This window comes from Priapulus caudatus, unplaced genomic scaffold, assembly GCF_000485595.1.
Source record: "Priapulus caudatus unplaced genomic scaffold, Priapulus_caudatus-5.0.1 Scaffold150, whole genome shotgun sequence".
NCBI lineage: Eukaryota > Metazoa > Priapulida > Priapulimorpha > Priapulimorphida > Priapulidae > Priapulus > Priapulus caudatus.
Genome location: NW_014577211.1, coordinates 381,874 through 405,898, shown reverse-complemented (window position 1 = coordinate 405,898; position 24,025 = coordinate 381,874). Strand labels below are relative to the sequence as shown.

General features: G+C 42.8%; 1 protein-coding gene and 1 long non-coding RNA gene across 4 annotated transcripts in view; one reads left to right on the top strand and one right to left on the bottom strand.

Annotated features, from left to right (window-relative positions):
• Positions 1-24,025, top strand: part of LOC106806251 — a 69,198-nt gene that overhangs the window by 39,697 nt on the left and 5,476 nt on the right. The window lies entirely within an intron of this gene.
• Positions 2,721-9,596, bottom strand: LOC106806268. 3 transcript variants are annotated; one of them, XR_001393525.1, is made up of 5 exons: positions 9,530-9,596; positions 7,486-7,556; positions 6,910-7,007; positions 4,840-5,085; positions 2,721-3,983 (listed from the first exon to the last, which is right to left on the bottom strand). It is a non-coding gene; the product is annotated as an uncharacterized LOC106806268 (long non-coding RNA). The 3 variants fall into 3 exon arrangements; XR_001393524.1 differs by lacking the exon at positions 4,840-5,085 and having other exon boundaries at positions 2,722-3,983; positions 9,530-9,580; XR_001393526.1 differs by lacking the exon at positions 4,840-5,085 and having other exon boundaries at positions 2,722-3,983; positions 9,537-9,570.

The following is a 24,025-nucleotide window of genomic DNA, read 5'->3' as shown; positions in this document are numbered from 1 at the left end:
CAGCTACAATATTGAATCGTCTGGTGAACCAGTTGCGCAAGGCTACGCGTTGTGAGCCACCTTATTAGGCGTCATAGAGGGATGTATATACGAGCGCACGCGAACGGTATTCTAAGAATTTTAATTCTTCGATATCCTTGTTAGCTCATAATGTAGCTTGGATGTGGTGATGGCGAGAACTGGAAATGGGTTCAAAATCCTCCTACTCACAGCCGTCTTCTCCCCCACTCAATCGCTCTAACCGGCCGTATTGCCCTCGCTTACCTCGGCTTCCCTTACGCGCGGACACTCGCATTCTGCTACCGTCACTCATTTTCTAGACATTAGCCCATGACGCACTGGTGTGAGCACGGCTCTCTCTACAGACGGCGTGTCACTCCGTTCAGCTAATGCGGGCCTCCCGCCCCCCCTCTCCGCGGCACACCCCACCTCCGCTTCTAGCAAGCGCCGTGTCATAAACCTTAGGCAATACGGTTACAAGCGCAATTCTAGGATCCGTATGCAATTATTAAGGCGAAACTTGTTGGCCCTCCCTGTGTTCGTGCCTCGGGAAGGCCCTATTGAACGGTGCTGCCTGGCTGTTCCTCCAACTCGCAGAGCCAGTTTGTATATGCAAGCAGTTAAAGTGAACACACTGCCGCCCAGAACGTGTCGTCCGGCCATAAACACAGCAGGAGCTATGGTCATTAATGTAGTCCCTCATACCTCAACCTGAGCTCATAGCACCTTCGGGCCGCCCACGAGGACTGCGCAGTGTGTCGACTAGGTACCTCGAGCGTGGCGAGCCTTAACTAATGTGCTAGTTCCGCCATTCCAACGGTTTCTCGCCGACGTCCCCCCTGCCGCCCGCCCGCCTCCCGCCCGGGCCTCCCAACCGTCCCCTCCCTGCGGCCCCAGCGCCCCACCCACCCGTGGGGCCGTAGTTGGCGTAGCCTGTAGCGATTAGGGCCACCTGCTATTCACCCTAGTCTTAATTACAGTGCTAAATTTTATGTGAGATCAGAGAGAGAGAGAGAGAGAGAGAGAGAGAACAGAACCACGATTCTAAAGAAATCACAGGGAACGTAAAGCAGACAGATACCGACTGGATAGAAACATAAATAATAATTATAAGGATACATCCACTAGAAGTAGCAATCGACGTAGCGGGGGGACGAGATCGAATAACGAACGAAATTGAGCCAATTGTGTCCATGTTTGTAACGCACGCGTCTGTTCAGATGCGACGAACATTAGTGATCGAATAAAGTAATCTACAGCGATGAAGCAAATGTCGCTGAGGTGTACGTACGTATATTTTAAAGATACATTATCTGATTGGTCTCTAATACTAATCATACTAAAAAAATTGTAGGTGTATTTTTCAGTTTGACATTAACTAGTTGGGCTTAAGGGACAAGTAACACATTTTGTGCATATTTCAGTTCGGCTACCCACTTCACCCTTGCTATCCGTAAACGCGGCATATACATTTTTTCAATTTGGATACGCAAAGTTCACCGGCATTATCTGTAAACATCTCGCATACTGTGTATGTTAGAGTTTGGATAAATAGCTTGTTGGCATTAAACCAGCATTGCTCTATACTAGGTTGGAGCATGAATGCAAATTACTTACGCTTGTAAATAAATCATCCAATAACTGCGAGCTCGCTGCATCTTGTTTCAGCTGCTGAAATGTCATGACGCGCTTTGCCCCCATGCGTATACCGGGACGCTGGGAATAACTATAAACAATCTCACAAGTGAATGCTTCATTGACCTCGCAGACGCTGATGCATAGCACTCGGCTGCTGAGCGTCTTTGCTCATGAGTTCTCGGGCTCGAGAGCGGCGGTGTGGTCATGCATCGATAACAGCACGACTGCGTCACGACATTAGAGGCAAGCCCTCTCGGGAGAGAGCGGCAGAGCAGGTCGCTTCTTCCAATTATCGTAGCTGGCAGACGGGGAAAGAAGGAAGAATTATCTACTTGTGGCCGAAACATGGAATGAGAACGTAGATTATCCTAATTCGCAGAATATAAAGACGGCCAGAGAACATTGTTATTCCCACTCGTGGTCAATATGTGGATAATGAATCTTGCTTCTCCCGCTCTGGACCAAGAGGCTAAGAGAGAAGCTAGAGGAAATTTTCTAGGCCTCTTCATCAAGGCATGATGGGAGAAGGTACAATTTTTTACCTAATGCCAAAGATAGGGGGTTTCCTAATTATTGAAACAGTGGGACAGATAGAAAATGTTTGGTTTGCTTCCGACTGACCATCGTGAAAAGCACGCCATTAAATATGACGACATTCACGACGCAGATTATTTTTACGAAATGCGCCGGGACTAATTATTACTGATTGCGGAATTCTCTTTCCAGCAAGAGCTTTCTCATCGAGCGCGCTTCCTGCTTTCTTTCCTGCCGCGATTTTTATGAGCAAATGTCCGCTGGGCGTGTTGAGGCTGATTCGCGAGACGGAGCTATCGATTGTGGCTGCCCGAGTGCTTGATCCCAATAACATTTACAAAAGAAAAGGTCAAGTATTTTACATGATTAAAACGATCAACTCTCAAATCAATCGAAAAATGAATAAATTTTGAAAAATCTAGAGCTGTCAGTGTACATATTACTGATTATTTCAGCATACAAACTTGCGAGTTCTCTTCTGCTGTTATAGGCTTTAAAGCGGTAAATGAACAGCAAACATGCGCCTGCTATCTTCAGATTCGATATAATGTAATTCTAAAACGCTCCCACAAAAAACAAGTGCACTTAGTTACGTGACGCAAATATTTATAGACTGTATACCTCAAAATTTATACGAAGGTAATTAACCTAATGTAGAGACAGGGTTCCGCTCTCGCGAGAGAAAAAATCACGCGCTAGTTTTGTTAGTATACGTAGAAAAATCTAATTTGAAATGTAGATCGATGCACATATTGGTAGATTGAATGATGTGCAAGTGCTCTATGAAATGTTAGCCTTACTACATACATTTGTTGCTATGCAAGGAGTACTGGTAAGTACCAGAACGGCCAGAAAAATATGAAAACAATTGGTAAAAACATGAGAAATCCTCGCTTTAAGGGAGGACCAAACGCGCCATCGCATGGTCTCCTGCCATGTGTATACGCCTCGTCTCGGTAGGCGGGTAGCGAAGTGATTACGTACGCGGACGCCTCGTTATACTTTAGCCTGGTATTGGCCCGTTCTTTCTTTAACGTACACATATCTGTGACAGCTTTCCATCTGTGATCGAGTTCCAACCGTGATAGGGATCCAACCGTGATAGGGTTCTAACCGTCAGGAATCATAAAAACAGGTGTCCGTTACCACTATATTGTACACCATCGGTGCCTTGCATATATGCATTCGATATATTTACTGATATTGTCATTATGAACATACATTTACGCTATATAGTGACGTGCGTATATTTGCTAATTTCTTTCATTCCGGCGTCAGATTTAGGGTGCATATAGGTGCATGCTTCGCTGATTTGATCAGTTTTACGTTGGAATAAGCTGAGTTGAAACGCCGAAAGCATGCATGGATTAGCTATAACGAAAAACTGATTATTAGTGTAATGTATATATAGCTATACCACGCGTTGGATTGCCAGCACAAGCATCCCGTGGCACTGCAAGTTTCCGTTACATCCATGCAACCACGCACATGCCAGTTGTGACCTACAGTCGCATACATACATGATTGTAGAGTAGCCAAGTACATCTGGTACATCTTACCAAGAGCGTATTAAGAATGCATTCTTAAATACGCTCTTAATATTACTCATTCACGAGCACATGGCAGTATACGTAGCTGCTATATAACCTGACGAGCGATGTCTGTGCCGGTAGAGAAGGCGGCTTCTGTGACGATTAGTCTGGTTACATGAAATGCGTCGCGCGGCTGTGTAAGCATCTATCTTGTATTCACCTCAGAAATTACGTTGATGCGGGGAAAAGCCAAGTCGCTTTTTGGTCATGCCCGGCCCCCTAACAAGAGAAAGATTTCCACGTTATCAAGAATTTCTTATGACCTAAACAATTACACACGGAGCGTGATTGCAAATCAATGATACAATTTATGACAACCCCTTTATTCCTATTCTGGATTAATAGCCGCCCGATTTGCGCTTCCATTTATGGACATGTTGTGTTATGCAGCATTTCGCGAATAGTTCGTATAAAAGTTCGTAGTTAATCAACAGTTCGTATATTCTCGTTCCCAGTTCTGTTACGCAAACCATATTTGTCTGCCATCTCTTAGCTCGAATAGACAAAATTGGTTGAGCGTATATAAACTACACGTTCTAATAAAATAAAAATAACACCCAGACACGTACCCACACATGCAAGCGCGCAAGCACCCAGACACGCATACACATACACTTATGCGTCTTATATATTACGTATACGCACATATCAACACACACATGCAAGCGAACACGTACACACACGCGCACACACACGCACACACAAACACACACAAACATACACACACGCACACGCACACGCACACGCACACGCACACTCACACGCACACCCGCACACACGCACACACGCACACACGCACACACGCACACACGCACACACGCACACACGCACACACGCACACACGCACACACACACACACACACACACACACACACACACACACACAAAGCGAGAGAGAGAAAGAGAGAGAGAGAGAGAGAGAAAGAGAAAGAGAGAGAGAAATTAACAAAACATTTTGTTTATAAGCAGAGTCTGAAGTGTTCTACCTATGGAGTTTTAATCATCATTCGCACAAAAACTGCGATGTGTAATAAAATAGTAAACACTAACTTCCTCGAGAGTCATCCGCACTAACATGTAGAACTGGTGAAGCCACCGTTTGATTCCGAGCGAGTTCTCTCGCGCTATATTTATTGGTGCGATATCGCCTGGCACTCCGCGCGAGTTAAATTGTACCGCCGTCCGTGTTTCCGCCTAAAAACATCGTAGCCACTGAGTTACATTTACTGCGGAGATTGTTGGCTCGCCTGCCTGAGGCAGCCTTTAGGCTTGAAAATGCGTTCTTTGAAGCTTCCTTGATCATCGGCATCTTTTCAGCCTCCTGAAAACACACCCGTAGGGCGACGAGAGATAATCATCATGATGATGACGTCCATCGCGTGTTACCGGTGGTCACTAGATCTCGGTCGACAATATTGACCTTTTGACTATAGCACCGCAGCTCTGGGCTGCCACGTTGTTGTTCTAACACACGAGTATTTAACACGTACCAATTTTAAACACGGAGCTTTCTGCATTTTATGAATGCAAGTTATTAATCTGAGTTATATATATATATATTATATATATATATATAATAGACATAAACTACAGAGAGTGAGGCGCACACATCAGCACGCGTACACATACCAAACAGCACGTTTGAGTGTGCATGCGCGTTCGCGTGAGTGCGTGCGTGCGTGCGTGCGTGCGTGCGCGAGTACGTGCATGTTCGTGCGCACGTACGGATGTCAGTGTTCCAATACCGCTGCTGCCGTTCATGTTTGCGCGTAAGAGGCTCCTCTCCACGTTCGCCAATACCGTCGGTCCGCAGGAAAGTGACGGTAAATTATAGGCAGATTCGATTCTCAGTTTTGCCGGACAGTTTTCCCGGCACTAGTATAGTCTAGTGCTTGCAAAGTACTACACCAATAGATTAGGCTCAGTATACATATTCGCATTTAAATAGCAGCATTATAGCTGTAGTTACAGAAAGTAATATATTTTGAAGTAATTAACACCATGCCTGGTGTAATATCCTTTAAATTAACAGCGGTAAATTCCCTGAAATATAGGTATCATACAATGGTAGCCTTCCGCAAATTGTTTACCAATGTTGCACTATTTTGTCTCTAGAAATTGCCTTCTTTTGATTATGTTGCTGTAATATTCGGAACTAGAATGCACTAATTTGCATTATGCAGGCAAGATAGATGCCTCGTGGACGTCTAGAAGGCATTAGGAGTAAAATTTGGTATTGTCGTATAATTGTGCCATTCAGTCAAGTGGCGTATCCATGGTGACCGGTCGGCCATTTTTGTGTTTGAAACGGGATCCGACTATTTTGTAGAAATGCGTATCATTTAGCTGGGAAAAGTTTCGAGCGGAGTATAGAGCTTGAACCTGTGGTTATTTAGCATGAATAAAGTGTATAATGCGGCATATGAGACGAAACGCTTGTGCGTATTTTTAATTAATTTTTGTTCGATGCTTACTCAGGCCTGCTGCCTATGGACGCCTTCTCCTGTTGTACACCACCTATATAACCCCTACAGACTACGAATTTGAGCGCGCGTCAGACGCGCATCTAACGCGCGCTATCTTAATTCGCGCGAAACTAGGAGCGTACAGACACAAAACTTTGAAGCGGGCTAAGTATGAGTCACCAGTTCTCCCACCGCTCAGTTACCTGCTCGCCACATTACCCCACAGACAGCGAGGTACAGCGAGCGTACGTAACCTAAATAAGGCTATGCGCATGCGCATTGCGCAACTTAGCGCGAGTTAGGCAGCGATTGCGTACAGACACAGAGTTAGAGCGGGAGAACTTGGTGCGCACCCAAATAGCCCTGCTTCGTAAGCGGGGCCAACTTGGAGCGGGCCAGCGCGTATTTGGAGCGGGATAGCGTGCAATCTGCAATTTTTAGCGCGCGTTAGACGCGCGTCTAACGCGCGCTAGTTTGGTACCATATCAAATTCGTATTCACACACACACACACATACACACACACACACACAAACACGCAGGCACGCACACACACACACACACACACATATATATATATATACACTTACTTAGTTACACCACACAAAACCAAATAACGAAATTAAGTAGAATAATTGAAGACAATAAGGTTCATTCATAAACATGATCGACTTAGTTTACCTGTGACAACAGAGTAGAGGGCAGTGCTAGAAAATCCCCTCTTGACTCCACGCTGTGCTGACATGTTGAACTGAGACATTATCCCATTTGTGAGGAGGCTGTTGATAAAAGAAAATCGTAAGTTCTTCAAAAAAGTTCTTTGAATACGACACGGTTTCAAACAGTTTCCAGGAATGGCCGCATGTGTTCGATGAAAGTTTATTATGGGATTAGCGTTCTATTGTCTCCATCTTGTATCTTGGTTTCAACCTGGTGCTGCCGCCGCATATCAACTTTGGTCAAACTATCGCCGAAAACATGCGCCGGTTTCAGAAAACTGTGTGAAACCGTGTCGTATTCAAAGAACTTTTTTGAAGAACACATACGATTTTTAGGTAAATTGGTGGTGTCATATGATTAAGGGAGAATCATAGACGAAAACAAGGTAAAGTTTGAATATATTTATTGACATATTGATAGAATATTTACAAGTTGAAAACTATGCAAAACGCTGTTAAAACGGTGTCATACTCTTCTCCTATTATGTACTCAAGATTGATATTATAATTTATATATCATGCATGATGAATTACTGACCTTGTCACGCGTATTTCAGACAGTATATATATATAGTCGCAAATCCTCGAATGACTGATGCACAACCAAACCTGAAAAATTAACCAACCAGGTCCTACACATTTTTATCAAATATGATCAGTAATAGTATATTATAGGTCTATATCATGGGAATCATCACATACTGACGCAATATATATGTATGTATACACGATATATATATATATATATATAGTACCAAACGTGGCCGGGTTCATAATACTAATAGCTAACGCAGAAAAACAAAATTCACTCGCCTATGATTGAATCAATAATGCACCATGCAATGATGCATCAATTGCATGCCGAGACATAGCTAGTACTATAGCCCGCGTTCATTAACTGCCGCATGTTAGGTTATTAGATACAATAATGTAACCCAAACGCAGGATAGGGTTACAATGCGAGTGTATGGTTTTCTGTGGAGGAACCCCTAAGTGAATCACTCAGGGCGGTTTGCTGGTGTGTTTTCAGAGACTAGAACTTCCAAACTGGGTTTATTCTAAACATGAACCTTTCTCCGCTATCCTGGAGCTTACTATATATCTGTATCACAATACTCTGTATTAAACTAATATAACCTGTTACAAAAATTCGAAGTGATGAGCGGCGGATATATTGAGCGCCATTTCTGTTGACCTGTGACGTACGCATTACCAATGCGCATAGCGATCGGCAAATGCAGCACCCTCCGATTGGTCGGTGAATCCGCTCTTCAAACCGAAGTACGTCACAGGTCAACAGAAATGGCGCTCAATATATCCGCCGCTCGTCACTTCGAATTTTTGTACCAGGTTATATTAGTTTAATACAGAGTATTGTGTACATAGTAAGTTCCAGGATAGCGGAGAAAGGTTCGTGTTTAGAATAAACCCAGTTTGGAAGTTCTAGTCTCTGAAAACGCACCAGCAAACCGCCCTGAGTGATTCACTCAGGGGTCCCTCCACAGAAAACCATAGACTCGCATTGTAACCCTATCCTGGGTTTGGGTTACATTATTGTATCTAGTTGGGTTATTAGCGCTGAGAGGGTCTATGTCCCCCGGGGTACTGCCGGAACGTACCCTGGGTACGGTCCGGTATACCAAAACGTACCCTGGTACTATCTAATATGCCGAACCGTACCTCGACTACTCCACTAACGAGTCTAGGAAGTCGCCTAGACCTACTCCCTAACCCGAACCCTAATCCTAACCCTAACCCTAATCCTAACCCTAACCATATCAAATAGTGACCAAGGTACGTTCCGGTATACCGGATCGTACCCAGGGTACGTTCCGGCAGTACCCTGGGGGACATAGACCCTATGAGCGTTATTAGCCTGCGGCAGTTATTAAATGAACGCGGGCTATAGTACTGCTCATAGGGTCTATGTCCCCCAGGGTACTGCCGGAACGTACCCTGGGTACGGTCCGGTATACCGGAACGTACCCTGGTCACTATTTGATATGGTTAGGGTTAGGATTAGGGTTAGGGTTAGGATTAAGGTTAGGGTTAGGGTTAGGGAATAGGCGTAGGCGACTCCCTAGACTCGTTAGTGGAGTAGGTGAGGTACGGTCCGGCATATTAGATAGTACCATGGTATACGTTCCGGTATACCGGACCGTACCCAGGGTACGTTCCGGCAGTACCCCGGGGGACATAGACCTTCTCAGCTATAGTACTACCGCTAGCCGAGACATAACCCGACCAGGCTGTGTGACTAACGTCAATATACATTCTAATTACACTATAAATTATTTAAATATATACACTGTAATTATAATACACAATATACACTATAAGTATAATCCTAGCAATACTCCCAATATAGGCCTACCGTTTCTTGGACAGAACTTGGAGTTGGAGCTAGCCGAGACAGTGTCAGTGTGTGAAAGAATTAATTTCATCAATTGCATGAATTAATATCTGATGATATTATAAGTAAGTAATTAACGTAATTCAGTTCAACTTGAAATAGGTCCTATTGTATTACAGTAAATTAGTATGTACCGTGTACATGTTAAATAAAAACACCATTCTCTTACCAGTTACCAATTCAAATGTCACTTCCTATGTTGCACCGTTTGCTCAGAGTTGCTATGCAACAGATACCGCGCAGCGCCATCATGTGGTGTCAAAACACATTAAACCATTACGATAGCGCTACACACATTTTTTCCTGGCAATAATTAATTACTAGCGCAAATAAATATAGCCGGGCTATATATTACAATCGACGCATATACTTCTTCATTTATTTGCGATAATCAGTAGCACTTATGTGATCAATTGATATTGCTAAATTTGGTGATGATATATCTATATTTATAATTTAGTTTGTATAACATATATATAGTAACAAATCCGGATTAATAAATATATATTGTTCCCTACATTTTAATAAACATTTTAATAAATTTTATTATAAGGAACAATCTGTAACGAGGGTTTTACGTACACGTACGTACGCGTATTGTGCTGTATGTGATACAACCAGATTTAGACGTCTGTAAGACGTCAGGTTTTTCCTTAATAGAGACGTCTTCTACCTGACCAAGTATAGACGTCTAGAAGACGTCTAAATGTGGTCACTGACGTCTGGACCAAAATAAGACGTCGAAAAGACGTCCGGATGACGTCCTGTGCCCGCTGATATATAGAGTATGTGAAACATGTACGTTATATATATCACATTATAATGTCACCATATTTTGTTAGCTATAAACAGAATAATTACGTTATTGAAGCTGGTTGGTGTTATTCAGTGCACTCTGATTGAGTTGGCATTGACACTACAGACTACCCAGTACCCTTCGTACAGACTATATTATAAATATTAACGGTTTGGCGAAAAGTTTTTCGGTCCTGTGAAAAACAGGACCGAATGTCCTGTAAAAACAAAATCTATTAGCGGCCCCTGACTCCTCATATTTTTAAAAGAGCCACACATGCACGTAGGAAGAGAGTGATAACTGCAGCTTTAACAATGTCTCTCCTGTACCTGTCTCCATGTAGTGCCTGTAGTTCGGCGGAACCGCGGTTCATTTCTGGGTATATCTATAGAAAATCACATTAGCTGTGCATGTGAGCAAGATGTCGGTCGCATCATGACGTGATGGATGCGGATCTATGGACGAATGTGTCTGTGTGTGTGTTCTACCTCTCTGCTACAATGGGAAACACGTCGACATAGCGGTTTTCCAGATGGCTAGGGTGCCATTTGCATATTGAATGGTGATGCGTTTTAGCTCTTCTAGCAACACCCGCACGCTTAAAACGCAGCCGATACATAGCAACAGTGACCAGCCTGAGAGAGTGCGCGTGCGAGTCAGTGGGAGTTGGAAAATCAAGCCGTACAGTCACAAACGATAGATACGTGATTCAATATAAGAGTTGATTACGGTCCTCGGCCAATGTCGAACGAAACAAATGATAAAGCTCTAGCTGTCAGTTATTTGGACAATTTGCATAATCATACCTTACTCCGTGATGTAGTGGTTACTAGGTGCATGCAAGCAATGCGAAATAACAGCTCAGGCTTACGCCTGTTACTTTATTTAGAAGTTATTAGATTACAACGGATATGCGGGAATTTCATGCAGCTCGGGAACCACCGGAAATTTACACACAGCGAGCCCAATTTTTTTTTAACAAAATGGCGACGCTTCTTACGTCACGAGGTCGCCAAACGACGTTAGCTGTCACACCGGGCTCCAGCTGGTCCGGCTTAGTGTCGACGTCTTCTGATATTTATCGAACCGTCGGTTTCTGTAACCGATCGCCGATCTACTCCCGACCGACTCTCATCGCGCGGACCATGAATGATAGGAGAGCGATGCCAGAGTGGTTTGTTAAATAGGCAGAAATCACGCACATAGCAATGCTTCCTCTCGGACGAAAAATTTTAAAACCGCATCTTACTACTTTCTAATCGAAGTTTTCAACCTTCTATACTTGTGGTTATCGCGTGTGATTCGACTCAGAGCTGCTCGCGTAGAAACGGGCCTCATGAATGCTGAACTTACCATGTTGCGTTTGATGCATTTATATGTGCGGGCAGATCACTACTTCATGGCGACGTGCCATCGTTGCGGCTTGAATTGGGTATACTGTGAGCGTTTCTATACTACAATCAATATCACTGAAAACAGAGTAGGTTGGTTAATGTGACGGCGAAGGAGGGAAGTAGGTATTTTTTGTAGATAAAAGAATAATGTAGCGAGTATAGCGTTGCACAGTAAACGTGAATTTTGCACTAACAATAAAATTATCGCTAAATAAATGCGCAGGTGACAGCTAGTGTGGAGCTAATTTTTAAAAAGATTCGATGAGCAAATTTTTGTGCCTAATATTTGTTACCAGTTATTTGTAGATACAAATACTAAATATAAACGTGAATATCATGATAACGTTTCCACAGTAATAACAAACCGACAAACCAACTATACATTGAATGTCCCATCAAATAAACTTTTCGGAGTTGTAAAAAATCTCTTGCTTTGATTCGAAGCAGGATTTGTGTGCTAGCTTCAGATAAGTGAAAGGAAATGACCCCCTGGGCTGCATTACTTCCCTCCAATTTGTTTGTGGCGTCATTATATACGAAGCTGAAATAATACCAGTGAACTCCAAAGCTCTGCAGAATCCATGAATATAAATCACGATTGAATCACTGAGTAACCACCAAGAGCTTATAGGCAGTCGATGCGGCTATTTCGTTTACACCGCGCTGAGTCATCGTCGTGCGTGTTACGAAGAGAAACCGCAGCACTTTGTCTTCCTTTTATTTATTGTAATCCGCTGTTATACTCGATGAATATTGTTTGTTTTCTATAACAAAATACTTTTAATTTAGAAGCACTGCTTTTCCTTGGACAGAAACAACTTTTCCTTGTGCAGGCCAGGGCTAATTTGCGACTACTATTTGTTACAGAGACATTACTTTTCATCGCAGAGTTTTTGGTGGCTTTGCCGAAGTGAACTAAAGCATGTTGTTGTATAGGATACCCGCTTGATATTGTAACGGCCTCGGCCTCTGCTTTGCCGAGCCCTGCGCGCAGTTCGCTCGCCGAACTTTTCGGTGTCAGATGTTTCGCTCCCGAACTTTTTCGTGTGTCCGAGTTTCGCCTCCCGAACTTTTCCGGTCTGTCCAGATGTTTCGCGTCCCGAAATGGTGCGCGCAGCTTCGCCAAGGTGAATCGCCGCCTCTAAACGATCCTCTGCGGTAGTGCTCGCTGCGTCGGTGTATTCCAGTGCGTTGTAGTACCCTTTCACGCGGAAGATTTCTCTCCCCGCGTGCGGTGTAAGACTGATGAGATGTGTGAGGCATGCGTCGGTTACATGGGTCCTTTCCTCGGCCAGGTAAGATTGCGTGTAGTTAGCGTGGGAGAAATTGAAGGCGGCAGGCAAAGTGTGCTAATGTGAGTGATAATGTTTATTACAACAAACGAAGAATGGTAAGATACATATGAACCACCGGCTAGTATCGAACGACGCATTTAAAGCACTTTCTGAGTCGTACTCCTCCGTTTCGGCGCTGGTGTTATTCTCAGATATATCTTCCACAGCAATAGTTTACTCGTTCAGACCGTTAAGTAACGTCGCTAACTTCCGATAATCGCCATCAGTGGGTTCCCTGAGAACTCCACACAAACCCTCTCTCATCAACGCCTATCGTCAACTCCCTTTTCCAACTGCTTTTCACTGCTCTCTTCAACTCCTGCTTTCAACTTTTTACTCTTAACGGTTATCGTTCAGTCGCGCGCGCGTGCCTTTTATACCGGGCCGCTCGGCGGGGCGCCTCCTTTTCGCGCCACCACTGCGTCAGCTCGCTCTCACCGCTCAGCGGCCTCTCCGCGCGGCTGGCCACCGATCACGCCGCCGCGACTGCGGCTAACTACGTCCGCGGTCTCGCCTGTGCCGCCCCGGCGACGCCCTACCTAAACCGCTCGAGCCGTCCCGGATCGCAGTCGTCACTGCGCGAGCCGCGCCGGTTGCCTTGGGCTGTTACCTGCGCCGCCGCTTTACCGGCGCGTCGGCTGTATTTCCGGCGTTGCTTCCGCGTTGCCGGCGGCTTCTCCCTGGGCCCGTCGCTTCGCGCGCGTGCTTCCCCCGCTCCACCGCGGGCGTCGGCCGTTCATCACTAGCGGAGGCCGCGACTATTCTCGGCAGCCTTTCACTCCGGCCTCAGGGATCTCGCCTCTTCCAGACTCTCGATTCACCCCGCGCTTGATATATAAACGGATGGGAGTATAATGTGGATAGGTGTTGCTGACGTGTCATGGGCTAGATTACAATGCCATGTCCCGAAGTTTTTTCGGGCCAATTCAACTATGGAGTTGGTAAATACCCGATGTTTCTGACCAATCACTATAGGCTGGTCGCAGCAGCATCACTGTTTATATTTCAATTTCAGCGTTCGAGAAGTGAGATTTTTCGAATTAAAAAAACAGACGGGTAGATGAGCAGATGGCAGGTGGGATTATATGCAGATGGCCACGGGATAGACATGGGTTATGTAGGACGATAGATAATGGTACGTTAAATAGATAGCTAGAGAGACAGGCATAATTATATATATATATAAATATATATATATATCCTATATGGATAAATGAATGAATGGATAGAGTGATGAATGGATGGATGGATGGATGGATGGATGGATGGATGGATGGATGGATGGATGGATTGTGGAATGGATGGATGGCATGGTAGATGGTATGGGCTGGCATGGATTGGATTGGTTGGAATGGATGGATGGATGGATGAGCTATGGTGGAATGGATGGTGGTAGGCATGGATGGAATGGATGGCGATGATGGATGGATGGATGAATGGCATGGAATGATGGGTGCGTGGGTGCGTGCGTCACGTACTTAGTAGTACATCATGAATACTGCGTGCGTGCGTTGCGTGCGTGCGTGCGTATGCGTGCGATACGCACGCAGCGCAGCACGCGCACACACACACCACACACACACCAACCTACATACTACATATACATAGATTACTAATACATCTTTTCTGTCTGTCTGCCTGCCTGTCTGTCGTGTGTGCCAATCTGTCTGACTTTCTGTGTGTCAGCCTGTCTGCTTGTCCGTTTGTCTGTCTGTCTGTCTGTCAGTCTAAATAAATAAATGAATGAATGAATGAATGACTGTGTGTCTGTTTGTCTGTCTGCATATCTATAACTATCTATCTGGCTTTCTGGCAATCTGTTTGTCTCGCTTCCTATTTACCTTTCGCTCACGGTCGGCCCAATTTCTATCTCTTTTCTCTTCTTCTCTCTCTCTCTCTCTTCTCTCTCTTTTTTCTCTCTCTCTTCTCTCTCTCTCTCTCTCTCTCTCTCTCTCTCTCTCTCTCAACCGTGTGCTAACTATGTCTCATCTTCCCTTACCTCCCCCATCTATGTTATATCTTTTTCAAGGTTTTTCATTAATTATCCTCTATCCCCCCTCTCTCCCTCTCCTTCTTCTTCTCATGGGTGCGCTCAATCGTTCTTCTCCCCCACACCTATTTCGAACTCTTTCGTCTTTCATGCTCTCTTTCTCTCTCTCCATCTGTACTTCTACGTCTGTCTCCCACTTTCTTCGTTTTTTGTTCTTACTCTTTTTGTCATATTCGCTTTCGTCCTAATTCATATTTTCTCGTGCTCTGACATTCTTTACTTACGATCAACACTCCACACCAAGCTACCAGCAACCTACCAGCAATCAGCCACACTTTCAGTGACCACACACTAACACCAACACTCCACGTCAACGCACTACCAACTACACTGTCTTGCATAACCCACCCACCCGCGAATCTACCATCCACTACCCAGAACCTCACATACAACTCACTACACCAATACAGGGCTAATCGCTGACCAAAATATCACCAATCCACCATCAATCTACCCGATTCACCGGCCTCTTTAGATCCCCAGCGACTGTACGCACGCGCATTACATAAAACGTACAATAGAGCGTTAAAAGTGACCTCCCTTGATATCACGCTGTGACGTATGCGTCTTTGCTCACACATGCATATTTACAGCCTACTTATTGCTATATGACAAATCAGGAAGATTCAATTAAAGTGACTGTTACCCGCGAGATGGCACTTTTACTCGTCCGTACGCATTGGCTATGTATGGCCATGTATAACCCCTGAGAGCGGACATTCAATCTAGCCTAATTACAATATGTCTTTGTCATATTGCTTTCCAGTCACTCCGAGTATAATCATAAGTAGCACAACCTTTGGGGAATGTCGCATTGAATCAATAGGATCATGTGGAACGGCGAGACGTAATATGCTTATACATCGCTTACATGGCCAGAAATACCAAGAGGGAACGCTATATAATTAATGGGTTTTTTACATTGACGGCCACTACTCCCAAGTGTCATGTTAATTAGCCATGCAAGTATTCTCGGAGCAAAATATTTGGGAATTTTTTGCACGGAATCTCCTGCAATTATTTCGCAATTGCATCTTATTCCGTCAAACCTTGGTAATATAAAACGATAATTATATTCCATTATCTCTCATCAGGAAGCATGCATGATACAAGTCTCATGAATTGGCTAATCTTAGCCATGAGATACCAACGCATTGACTCTCGCAAATGATTTATTTATTTCAAGGTTGATGACGTATTTAACGGAGAGAACAACGAGGAAATGCAAAAAAGAAGATTTATGGGGGGATGTATTATATCGAAACGTTTTTCGAAAATCATGAAAAGTCTCGACTGCATGTTATCCGGTTTGAGCAAACCAATTTCATATTATATTGTTGATAATGACCATGCGTAATGATTGCACAAGATCAACAAACGATAGAAAGATTTGTCCCCAATCAAATTATTCATACTGTTTTTAGAATTCTTCGCAGTAATATTATAAATCATCGCTCAAATACGTCATCAGGGGAAAATACTGCCTTCGGGGGTTACTCAATGCTTCGGGGGTTACTCAATGCATTTGCAGCGGTAATTTCCTTCCGATTTATGGCAAACTTATACATAAACATCTGCGAGAGTCCGACATCTGGGGTGAGTGAGAGCAGATGACAGCAGAAAGTCTGGCATTTCATGGCCGTAACTTTTATTCGATTTTGAACACACACCATGTTACACATACGAAGTTCATGGCATAGTAGATTTAACACGGTTTTATATTCGGCTGGCTTGGGATCTCATTGGGGAATGAGCAGGGAATATTGCGGGATAGTAGGTAGGAAGATAGATAAAAAGCTAGAGGATACTACAGATTGAGAGGAACTAATTAAGCGATTCATGAAAGAGAGATTGAGAGAAAAGGAGAGGGAAAGAGAGACAGAGCAAAATAGGGAAAGAGTGAGAAATTAAGAGATCGAGAAAAAGCGAAAGCTTACGAACCACACACCCTTATTAATGCAATATAATTATCTAGCAATGACATTAGGATATTCTAATTTTACTGCTGTGAATAATGAACATTTAATCCGCTAAAGTTCGCCCGCTGTAGTCATAATTAAACATCATCATTTATCGTTACAGGCCTGCGATCCGTTAAATTTTACTGTCCGAATTCCATCCGATTATACAAAATATGAAGGCGACACGCAGCGATAAGGCTAAGCGATGAGTTAGCTAGACATGAACGCATCACGCCGGTCAGCGGCATAATTGTGGGCAAATTACATGAATAGAATCAATAGTAAAGTGCAAACGCATAATTGCGGGCCAGCATAAAGGGTTGCCGGCAGGCAGTCACGGCTGGCGGGCTCACAGAGAGATGAGTCAGGATTATAATGCTCACGCTTTGCTCCGATATCCAGCCACCGAATTTGCAGCGTTTATTTCGAGCGGAAAGCTGATGATGCTATCGATGACTTAATTGCACCAGGAGGAATTGCTGATGATAAACCCTGTATTCGCATGCAACTACCACCATACTACTCATTATATCTGCTAACAGCTCTCACTGTATATGAGTTCCGTGAACTCTTAATGTGATAGCTTGCTCTGATATTATGTTTGACAATAAGAAAATACCATAACATGGGTGTTCCAGATTAATAGCTCTTGATGCTATATATAATAAATAACACAAACGTATATGAGAATGTCAAAGCCATAGAAATATGTAGTAAACCATCAATTATTATATATTTTCGTGGGTGAAACAGACCGAGACGTTCTTAGTGTGCTTTAGGTTAACCTGTAATCGACGGCTCCACCACTCACATGCGCGCCGTACAGTCCGAAGCAACGACACGCACCAGTCAATCAGCAACGACACGCACCAGTCAATCAGCATCGATTGCGTTGCGCTAACAATTCTGGCGGCAATACAAGCGCGCCATTTATATTGACACCGATTTTTTCGACAGCCGCAAATATTTACGTAATAATGAGGGGAGTTGATGAAATAAAAGAAAGAATACAATTTAAAGGGAATCACGTGTGCTTTATTCAATAGTTTAGCTTGCCTTATTCGCTGGTTAACATCTGTATTGTTTCTATCGCGATACGGACGCTGCGCATCGATTATCGTATGCATCGTATGATTATCGTCTGCATCGGTAAATCGTTACACACCTAACCGACGCTATTTCTTACTATAAAGATTATAATATGTAATCAATCCTTAACGCAATTGAAATCGGCACGCGACGAATACAGAAACCAATTTTAAAACAGAACAATGAGAAGTATCATTGTAGCGATGCTAAGAAGTGAATGGGAAGCCCGATTGACGATTGTAACTGTGCTGTTTATCGAATAAAAGATTAGTATATTATGAGAAAGCCTGCTGTTCGCCACATACAGCGACTGTTGAAGAAGAAGAAAATCAATAAACAAATTAAAGACGCAATGCTTCACAATAGTAGAACTTTATGAATAGTAATATTTTACTCCCCATTTAAATAATAAAGACAAAAACACTACAACAGCAACGACCAACCGTAACGTTCAGTGTCAACTTTGCGATTGGCCTCAGCGACATTGGAGCCTTCCTTTCTCGCTATATAATATGCAGAAGGTCTCGGTGGCAGTAGTTTAATCAGTAAATACTAGAAATGAGAATAAACAAAGAATACATTCTTACTACATTATTTATTTGTCCACTATGTAATACATTGTTTATTAGACATACGCGCGCGAGTATTCAAGATAGGGCCTACAATTGAATGTAATTCAGCTGTCAAATCAAACGTGCAGCTATTCTGTACCTACGGAAACACTATTAACTTAACACATACATTATAATATTATATAGAAGAGCAGCAGAAAGGTTATACTTAAATCAACTTGCATTTCTACAGGCCGAGGCACGACAGAACCGACAGTAGCGATAACACCGACTGTAGTGTGTACCGTTATGTGACGCGCAATACAGATACTGCTTTTAAGCTAGGGGCACACGAGCGTATTTCATCGCCAGCGAATTTATAGGGGGCACACGTAGCGAATTTGAGAGCGTACGCGTACGCCACTCGACGGAATCACATGATCACATGATGTATCACATGATATCAACAACACGTCCGATTGGTTTAAAAAAATCGATCGCTCGAGAAAATACGCCGGACACGGGCACACGAGCGAATTTGCCAGTAAATAATCGGCCGAAAATATCTAACATTTTTTATACGGGCGATTCATACGGGCGATTAAAATCGGCGTCGACGTGAACGAGCACACGGGCGAATTTTTCGAGCGATTTTAAAATTCGCCGCGATCGGGCGATAAAATACGCTCGTGTGCCCCTACCATAACATACAAAAGGCACGCTAGTAAACGCAGGAAAATTGAAAAATGTGGCGCTCTCACCACTATACTAATTATTTAAATAGATAATAACAACCATACGGTACAATGTAATAATACTGCTCCCAATAACAAAACAAGTTATGTGCCGTTATACCCCTGATTTCGATGTTCTGTGCTAATGATGGCCAAATGTTTTCTTTTAGCTAGGCACATTTACTCAATAAATGCCTTAGATGTTGTAAAACCCAATTTCCCTGAACACGCACATTTGTTCTTTTGATAGATGGGATTGCAATGTGCATACAGCTGAGCAGCCCCATTGCATAACAAAACGATTTTGTAACGTGCCGATGAAAACATTACCCGCAGTTATGATTGGCGATTTACGAAGTGTCGCGCGACTATGTCGCTGAAAAGTAGACACGTTTCTAATACTTCTTTTCGTTACGGTTGTCGTCGGACGTTATCGCGTGCGTGGGCAACGGTTTAGTGGAATCAACAGATTCTACTTTCCTAAAATGACGTAAAACGGTACAGTTGGTCGTAGTCGCTGTAATTTGTTGACCTGAACACCTGTAAGGTATTATTCTTACTCAATGCTTAAACAAGCGGCGGTGGAATCCCCTTATCTACGCATCTTATTCCATGCAATTTTGGTCCGTCAAAAGTTAACCATGTTACAGATGAGGATTTATAACACTGATTTCATAACTTGCTCGCCGATAGTTTGCTCTTTTGGCAGAATCACTGGAGAGTAGACTGCACCCATGCAACGGGAGTATAGATGCTTTTTTTACGTTTGAACTTGCGCTTAACAGACAAGGTTATGAAAGACCGGAAATCGGTCGAATTCCAACAGCTGCACTACCGGGTGAAATACCCTTCCACTAGCGGAATATAATCGCAATCCAAATCACAAACAGGCAATAATTTAAATCTGGGTTTGCATTAAATTTTACCTCCGCATTGTTGCATTGAGGGATTTCTGCGACGCAGGTTCTCGCTTCTAACGAGATGCCCGAGATGCCTATATGTGATTGGTGAAACTTTGTACTGCATGGACCACTAATGGCGCCATTAGTTACGCCTATATGACATGTCAATTCATTCACTCCGTGAGCATGCATGTATATCGGCTCGCGCGATCGCTCCTATAGCGGCGTTCACACGACATTACACTCTATATAGCACGCTATTGTTCATGATGAAGCCCGCTTGCGCTTTATAATTGATTCTAGCTAGCGTGCCGCGCGGCTACCAATTCGACTCTTTTCTCGCATGAAAAGTGTATTGAAATAGCGACGTCTGCTAGCGCCACATGGGTTTATTCCTCGTACTACGACCGTTCTACTATAGACACATGTAAACTATTTATTTTTTAAATTGACTACGTCACGAATTTCTAGCACCCGCAAATAGTATACTTGTGTGTTATTTGTACAAAATAAAAATGTATAAAAATACAATTAATGTTTTTGTTTACTTTTCATGCTTAGATACCTTCTTTATACTCCCTAATTTGTGGGTCAATTTGATGTAAACAAACGCTCGATGCGAACACAACCGCCATTAATTCGAAAGCTCTGCGTTACGCCCAGACGTAGCTAACCGATATAGCGAACATCTGCGGTAAACTAGGCATTCGCAAAATTATTGTGGCAGCCATGGAAATGCCTTGTAAACTTAAGCGGGAGTTTCTCATATAAACTTCTTTCTGCCTTTTTCTCCTTCGTTTTCTTTCCGATGCACTGGCCTGCCCGCCATTGTTTATCGTTTAGTTGATATCGCGTGAAGGCGGATGTCGCAAACATTTTTGTTGGCAGAAATTAAAAAAACACAAATAGCATTTCGCAGTTTTAATAATAATTTTTTCAAACATAATACACATGAACATATATTGTTTATTTTTCCTATATTCTATGTTCTATATAGCTAACACAAATCAAAACAGAAACTGTTTATAGGACGCCAGTAAATAGTGTTCTAGACTGTAAATAGTATTACGACAGTATTATTGACAGTAATTCAAATCGTCATTCAAAATTTAACCAACGTAAAAACATTCTTATCAGGTGATAGTTTGAGGATATATTTAGTAACGTTAGTACTAACTTTTAATGTAAAAAAAATTACAAAAGTAAGGTTACAACTATAACTTTTAGGAGATTCGTGACGTATATTCAGTTTAACGGTAATATAGCGCCATTGAAAATATTTGTAAGCGAGCTTAAAATTCGTATTATGTAAGTATAGTCTTTCAGCGGCCGACTAATCCCCATACACTTGGAATTAGAATATCGATGTATGGTCATTGCACGGTTTTTAGAAAGCGTCTTGTGATTTAATGTTCCTGGACACCAGCTCCGCACGTGGCGTGACTGTATGTGAACGTTAGAGGGATATGTCACGTAGACATTACCGTTTATCACAATAAAAACGTTCGTAGAGGCACCTAGAAATTCGTAGAGGCACCAGTCGCTAGCAATTAATTTACACTGTGTTTACACGGTTATGCTGAGATAGCCCAATGACGAATTAGAAGGGTTGGAGATTGTGTACTAGCATTAAACGCGCACTCTAGCAATATGCCATGCCAGGAGCAGGCCTACGGCATACCACAATTTGGCTTTTTTAGTCCTATGCGTAACCGATCTTTTTTCCTAAAACGTTCCTCTCTATCTCCATGATTTCCCTGTTTAAAATATCACGATAATTTGTTCCAGATTGATGGAAATCCCAAATCATGATCAAAAATTGTAGCTCAGAGCAATAATCAACACAACGCAAGGACTGTCTCAATTTCCAGCGCCACCTATATATTTCCAATCGCCCAAGAAATAACATCTTCGTACACCGATAAATAACAAGCCCAAAGTAGGCTATAAATTAATCGTATGCACCTACAAAGCAAAGAAACGCACCCATAGTTTTCGGTGTTTAGATTTATGGTATACGTCGCCTGAGTGCGGCCAAACATTGCTGGAAGGATTGATTATAGTTACCGATTCTGTAACTTCATGTTTTAACCGGACCAGTGGTATTTTCGAAGCGATAATGCAAGAATTATTGATTACTACATGGCACATTATGAGCTAGGAGTACATAGATACATGTACTAATCACAGCTTCATTAGCTAGCAAAAAAATGAACTTTTCCTTTATTATTATAACGAATTTGCAAGGTATTCGCATTTGTTAAAGTCAGTATACGCAGCTATATAATATGTACACATTATAACCGTGAATAATACGCATATATCACATTAGTCGTTCATCATTTTCACAAGCAGATACGCAGTAGCGTACGCGTAAGCGTTTTTACGCTTAGCATAACGAAACGTTTGGTGTGAATGTGGTGAGGACTTGTTATTATTTACGTAAACCTTTAGAGTTGGGCTACGTTTTACTAAACCCAACGCTGTACAGATAACCGTTTAATTAGGCTTAGATCAATCAGTGTTTTATTGTCTCAGATTTTGTTATTTGGTTTGTGATCGCGCTGTCCAGAAGGACACCTAACACCGTGTTTCCCTGGCGGGCCGTCTATGCACTGATTGCGAAATCCTCTTGCCATCGACCGTTGTACATCTACCAGTCACACTCCTCCTTAGTGATTACGTCACAAATTTCTAGCACCATCAAGTAGTATATTTGTGTGTTATTTGTACAAAATAAAATGTATGAAAATACAATTAGTGTTTCTGTTTACTTTTCATGCTTATATACCTTCTTTATATGCCCTAATTTGCCGGTGAAAAAATAGAGAGACGCCAGTATCTGAACAGTACTGGGGGAATAGTGTTAGACAACAGAAATTACCAAATCGTCTGGATTTTTGCAAATTTAACCAACGTAAAAACATTTTTATCAGGTGAGAGTTTGAGGATATATTTAATAACGTTAGTTCTTACTTTTAATGCAGAAAAATGTCAATTTTTGTTTACAAATTTTACCATGGAAAATTCGTGACGTAGTCAATTTAACTTTACAGTTTTTATAATTGTCCCCCTCTCATAAATGCTCCAATATGCAACATTTATGTAACGGGTCCATATGTGTTTAATTCATACACTCGTTCACGTGTTTCTTAAATTTATGTCATCGTGTGTATAATGCAAACAACTACAAAGTGACGCGAAGCGGCAACCTTGGAATCGGCGTAGATCTCGTTCCCAGAGTAGGTACTGCGCGCGCAGAGTAAATGATCCGTACATTTACAAAAGTTTGCAACGCTAACCGAACGTCACTGCGGACATTGACCAATCAGCGGCACATTACTACCGTTGCGTGCGATTCGCTAGGTGTGTTTAAGCCAAATGAACGTAGGCCGCGTGAAACGAAACATAAGGAAATTGCAATAGTAAGTGCGAAACATCAGAGAGTGGCTCGATATAGGATATACCGCTCGGCGCAACATTTGGACCACAGACGCAGAGAGACGCGGGGGCTGTTTCGAAATCCTATGCTATATTAAGATAGACCGCTCATGGGTGAAATTAAACGGAAACCACATCGGAAATGAAACGTTTAATCACATTTTTGCCCCATATATCCAGTTATGAGGCACGCCACAGTAAATTAATGCACTATATCTTTTGGATTTATATTAGTCTAGCAGCTTCAAATGTCTTCACCAGCCGGTTAGATTCATGAATCATCAAAAGCATTAGCAGAAGTCGACGACATGCCATATGCCTGAAGCCAATACACCACACACACACACACACACACACAGACACACACACACACACACACACACACACACACACACACACACACACACGACACG